Genomic DNA, 6337 nt, shown 5'->3' with positions numbered 1-6337 from the left:
ATTTTAAATAGCAGTGGATCAACATTCCAGACCAGGATTTACATAAGGTAATTGCAGGATGCTGAAAGCACCTTGTAGCTGGCAATGGATTTTTTTTTCCCTTCTTACCTTCAGTAATACAATCAAGTCCATTAAGTAGGCAATAAATACAAGGCAAGCCTGTATGAGCGCTCCATGACAGATAATGGCCGCCCTCCAGAATATCTATTTGTTTACCTTTGCATGGTTACGGCTGCTGTTCTAACAGACACACACCTCCTTCTCCTTCTTCTCCTCCTCACCTGCTAAAGAAGATTTGACAATCTCTACTGTGTGTTTTTCCTGCTTTGATTGAGTATTGAAACTGTTAGAGGAGGAGGGTGTGTAGGAGAAGTGAGACACAGCCCTGTGTTACACCTCTCTGAGGTGTACCTGCTGCAGCTGCTATGAGGGCCTGGGGAAATTAACTGTATGAAGAGAGTGGGAACACAGAGACAATAGTGGCATGCTGTATGTATGCAGAGGTGGAGGGGGACTTCAGTGAACTCCACACTCCCCCTGTGTTCTTCTTTAGCTCTGTCAACCGGTGGTTATAACATCTTCCTCCATGCTGGAGTATTAACATCAAATATACTGTCTGCATCTTCCATAAAGGGGAATACCTGAGGTGGTAGTTAGCCTCTGCAGGTCTCTGACAGGGCCTGTTCAGCAGCTCATTAGAGAGATGGGCTGAGCTGGCTGACTGCCTCTCATTCCCCTGCATAGACACACTGTTCCCCCTGGACACCCTAGATTATGTCTTGGTGGTTTGTAGGGGGTTTTGGGGTTGTTAAGTGATGATTACACTCAGAAAGTGCTTTCTTTTGATTAAGACCGATGGAGGGGATGAGGTGCAGCCAATAGCAGAGGCAGCCCGTTTGGGAAGTAAAGACAGAGGAGGAAGCAGGATCTTCCAGCCCAATTGGTCCAAACCTCTGGAGCTAAAAAATGTGTGCTGATATAACACTTTAATTCCTCAAATGGTAACTTGAGGCTGATCCAAAAGCAAGTCAACCCCTATTAGGTCAATTTTAAATACTCAAATTTTACTGCAGAATTCATATCTGTCAGCCTGGTACCAAAATAAACTAAGACCTTCTTTGGAAACTTTACTATTCATGATGACTGTAACAGGGTGGATTTACTTCTGCATGACTTCCGCATGGTTGGTTGTCAGTAGCTCTGTCATTAATCTGGCTGTTTTTTACCACTGCATAGAAAAGTTACAATTTGAGGCTTTATTTTCTGTGAGCCTCTTGGACATATACTCCAATCAGCCGCATCAACTGAAAAAGCTCCTCTCCTGACATTGCTTCTAGTTGATTGATGTGTAAAGATACAGAATAGAATTTGTAAAACTGTATAAAACTAAAGTAAGCTGCCATGAAATACTAATTTAAAGCTTTTACAGTCAAATTAAATAATACCCTTTGATGTTTATACAACATTGCAAGAGGTCAATATTTTCAATGTCCATGGGGGAAACAGTGTGATTGGGTTCATTTCCAGACAATGCAGATGTTAGCCATAGTTGCAAGATTGCAAAAAGGTGCAGGGATTTGGTTGAATTTGCATGAGATCTTTGAACTACCATGGCATTTCATTTTTCTTTTGCCTGTTTTTTGATGTAAAGAGCCAAATTGTGGTTTCTTAGAGGTTTATTCATATGAGGTTACATAATGATACAGTAAGGATTAAAGGGAATATACACACTTTCTGCATTTCCAGTTGAATCAGAATATGAATACGCTGAATTCACACATCATGGTCACACCACCATGGCACCGTGCACCTGTTTCTTATTTAGTAGTGAGAAAGTTGGCAACTCTGCTTTCTAATAATGTGGCAGATGAAATGAGGAACAAAGTGCAGCTTTGATAAATGAAGTTAAGGTGTTAATTCGGGAGCAGGACCACGCCCAAACCACGCCCTCAATCACCTGACAAGCCCACTTAAACAGAGCCAGCCTACTCCAACCGTTTGTTCCCCCATACAGAGTATCCTTCACTCGGAGAAGGGCAGTCAGTCAGACCACAGCCGGAAGTCGCAGCAGCGCCACTTGCGCTCCGTGGTCAGCTTGCCGCAGCCGTGTCATACCCATTCACGCTCCCCGAACGAGGTATCGCCATCTCCAAGGGGAGCACAGGCTTCATCCTCACCGTCAGAAAGAGCCGTGAACCGAAGGCGCCACAGGCTCCGCCGAAGCAGCCTGTACCTGTCCTCTCCACGTCATTCCCACCGCTCTGTGGCCGGTAATCCATCACGGGGCGGTGCGCCGCAGGAGTCGGACCCGACTGTAGGAACTGAAAGGCCCTATCTTCCACAGCAATGACAATGACGGCCAGATCGTTCCATCTGCACACTGCATCCATTAACGCCGCAGCGTCAACAACCGAACTTCCCGCGCTTCCTGCTTCCTCACCTGGACCAACTACCACCAGCGACGCCAGACGTGACTTCACCAGGCCTCCGCCGCTCCCACAGCCTCTACCGGCATCATCTGCTCCCCCTGGTGGACCAGGTTGTATCTCCCCCTGTGCCTGCTTCCTCTGTGTCTGACTCTTCTCAAGCTATCACAGCTTTCTTTACATCCTTGTGTCCGCAGGCTGCACAAACTCCCCTTGCACATACATTCTTTCATCCCATCATCCCTTCTTCTTCCCTATCTTCAGCCGCTCACAGCTACACGGCTTCTGTTCCCCCTCTTCCCACCATAGCCAGCTCCTTAGCTCCATCAGGAGCCCCATTACAGTTAAATCAAACTGGCTATCCTCGACCTCCTCTTTTTCCTACTGACCTCTCCTTTAAACCCTCCCTCCCCATCCCCACCCCCTCCCTTCCCCAATACCCGAAAGTTTTCTCGCACATCCTTAACAGTCTCAATGATTGCGTCAAGCTCACACTCAACTGAGCACCATCTAATTCAACTCTTTTGGGGGTCAAGATCAGCTCGGCAGGATAACGCTGAGACGGAACCCCCATCCTGAGTCTCATTCTGCTGGGCCACACTATGCACAAATAATTAATTCAATGTTCAAACTTATATCCTTGTGTGGCGTGGTCCTTGCTAGTGAAATTAAGTAAAGGGGTTAACTTAAATTGGGGAGCATGGCCATGCCTTAACCACGCCCTCAATCACCTGACAAACCTACTTAAACGTAGCCAGCCTACTCCAATCGTTTGTCTGTGATTCTTCAACCCACCCTCCCTCACCTTTCTCTATCCCATTTAACCTTTTTTCCTTATCCCCTTCTACTCAACTTGTGCTGGCTTCTTCTATGCCCTTGTCTACTTCCAGTTAAACCCGGGTCAGGATCAGCTCAGCAGGATAGCACTGAGACGGAACCCCCATCCTGAGTCTCCTTCTGCTGGGCCACACAACACACAAATAATGCATTAAATGTTCAAACTTATATCCTTGTGTGGGGTGGTCCTTGCTAGTGAACTCTGGGTCTTCTTAAGCTCCACCCTCCTCTCCAGATATCATCACCTCTGGTTCTAGAAATCCAACATGGCGACAACAAAGAAGAAGGAATGGATGACATCACAGGTGCTATGTTAATTATGTATATTGTCTATGCCATGATAAAAACTGACAGTGACACAGGAAGAACTAGGTGATCTGATTAATGTACTAAGAGGGGGGGGGGCTTTCTGTTTTTCCACCACGTCTCATTAACATTGTTGGCTCCAGAATCTGTTAGCTAACAGCACATGTATTCCCCTGGCGGAGCCTTTCTCCACTGAGGCTGTAATTAGGACGTAGCCGCCTGATTGGACAAGAGGTGCTGCGTAATTACATCGGCCCTGGGCCCCCCCAGATGCTGCAGGAGGGGGGCCCCAAACAAATCACAAACAAGACTTTAATTAAAGGATCAACAGCCCCACATGTGGACATTTACTTCTGATCAGACAATCCTGATTAGAACTTGAAGTCAAAGTTTTCCTCCTCTCACTGCAGGTAGACCTTTTGGAGTGGGGAGGGAGGGATACTACTCTGCCAGCTCTCTCATAAGCTCATTGGATTTGCTCCTGTGCCAACGTCTTACTTAATTAGCCTGCACATTTTTACGGGCATAAATCGCTTTTACATCACTGCCAGCGAAGCGCACCGCAAAGTGGGTCGATCATATATTATGTTGATCCTCCTTGGCGCAGTTAAAGCCATACATTACATTTGAATTTGTCGAAGAGCGGAGGGCCCCCTGGCATAATTCTTCTTTGTTGTGCTGTCAACGCTAATCTCTCCCCAGGGGTCTCGGCAACAGCGCTCTCCTCTTTCTCTCTCGCCGCTGCCCCCAGATCGGATGAGTAAAGGGACGCACGGATTGAGACGAGCCAGGAGGGCACCCACACATCTCTCCATCACCCCCATTGCCCCTCCCCTACATGAAACCTGCCTACCACCTTCCTCTCAATCCTGCATCAGCGAACTCAAGGCCTCAACCAGGAGAAACATTTCCCAGCACCATCAGATCAACCTCGCTCCTGTTGCTTTTACCTTTCAGATTCTACTTTATACACAATAATCTTAATTAAACATGTAGTCCACAAGCTTTCTAGAACATTTCAGTGAGTTTTTCAAGAACAAGCACTCTGCTGCAATTTTGTTCAGCTACACGGAGCTTCTTTTGAGTCTTCCAGCTCAGTGTTTTCTTCTTGCAGCATGAAACTTGGATTGTTTTGTTGACGTTTTCTCCTTGACCCTGTTTCCAGCAGCATCTGTAGTCAGCAAAAAATCTCCTGAAACATACTGCACACTGCCTGCTCAGAACATGTTCAACTCTGAAGTAATTTTACCTCACTCACCATATTGATCCGAAAATAAGACGTTATTTTTTCCCGAAATACATCTGAAAAAAAGTTGAATCATCTTATATTTGAGGATTAGTCATTTAATTTGAATAATCAGTACAACAGATGTAAAAACAGTGTCCCACTCATGACTGAGGCTGCCCATGAGTCACTGCTACCATGCCAGGAAGATGAAAGATGGAGAGCCACGATGAACTATGCTGCAGTAAAGTAGGACAAGTTAACCAACCACTTTTGTACGACCTTTCTCCCTCATGATCATGGATTTAAAGAAATTATGGTTTACTGTTAGCCAATTAAAGCTTGTGGGGCGCTGGTTTTATTCAGAAGATTCCTCAAATCAAGACAAGTGACAGATTGGTCAAATGGTCATGGGTCTGTATCTCATGTCTATCAACACTACAATAGACTGATCTTAACTACAGTAATAGTACGGCAGAGTGGTTAAAACAGATTGTTTGGGAAAGAGCTGCACAGAAATTGTACATAGCTTAATGCACTGAAAAGTGTCCCGCAGGAAGACCGTTCAAACCAGACTACATCTCCTACACTAACTTATACTCTGTAGTTTACACTATTTGAGGAGCTGTTTTTTTGTAGTGGAGTATTTTTACTCCATGGTATCACTTTTTTTAATTGGGGATCACAGTTTTCAGTTTTATCACTGAACACTGGAAATTGATCTTCAGTATTCGTCCAAAATAAGCTGTTTGCCAATTAAAAACTGATAAATCATGAATCACAGCATTCTGTACTTACATTACAGTGAAAAGAGTGTTCAACTGACTTTTAAATGAATAAAAAAAAATTTTGGTGATGAAATGCAAAGGGTTTGAGGTATATTTATTTATTTGGCTGTAGTAGCAGGTGCTCCGTAAAATGAATTAGAAACAAAGATCAATAAAAAAACCCAAAAACAATTAAATATGTAAAGGTAGAAAACAAAATTCAAATAAATTAGAAAATGATAACAGAATAAATAAATATGTTGTATAAACAAAGGAAATAAAGCAGCGTTTCAGAAAGTATCTTTTAATTTTAACGTTTCCTATTTGATGTATGATGTTTGACTTTTAAAGTTAATTATTTGGGGACGAATGTATTTCCCTTTTTTAGGCTACCTCCTGGTGAATAGATTTGTTTACAGATCACACATTTGTAACTCTAATCATATCTACAAACTGCAGTGAAATTCATCAGAAACATCTTTTCCACAGAGTGCAGAAAGCAGAAGTGTTGTCAGGTCTGTAGGTCCTTCCTCTCTCTGCAGTGTCTCTCCTCCTCCACTAGGAGGGAGTGAAGAACACAGATTCACCCTCCTTTCCGCGACCCAGATGCATACCTGCTCCAGGCTGCGCTGTTTATTCTCCTTGGATTAACTTCCCCAAACGTCCACCCCCCCTCCTCCTCCTCCTCCTCATCTTCCTCATCCTCCTCTCCCACCTCCACACAGGGAAAGAAAAACAACCAGAGACACTTGGCTCTTCAGCGTAAGTCAAATCTG

General features: G+C 44.4%; 1 long non-coding RNA gene across 2 annotated transcripts; it reads left to right on the top strand.

Moving 5' to 3' along the window:
- Positions 1-1996: 1996 nt before the first annotated feature.
- On the top strand, positions 1997-5661 carry LOC117828627. Of its 2 annotated transcripts, XR_004634465.1 has the most exons (3): positions 2004-2539; positions 3317-3568; positions 4272-5661. It is a non-coding gene; the product is annotated as an uncharacterized LOC117828627 (long non-coding RNA). The 2 variants fall into 2 exon arrangements; XR_004634464.1 differs by having other exon boundaries at positions 1997-3568.
- The last annotated feature ends 676 nt before the right edge of the window (positions 5662-6337 follow it).

This window comes from Notolabrus celidotus, chromosome 17 (assembly GCF_009762535.1).
Source record: "Notolabrus celidotus isolate fNotCel1 chromosome 17, fNotCel1.pri, whole genome shotgun sequence".
Classification (NCBI taxonomy): domain Eukaryota; kingdom Metazoa; phylum Chordata; class Actinopteri; order Labriformes; family Labridae; genus Notolabrus; species Notolabrus celidotus.
The sequence above is the reverse complement of the archived record's forward strand: the minus strand, read 5'-3'. Positions and strand labels throughout refer to the sequence as shown.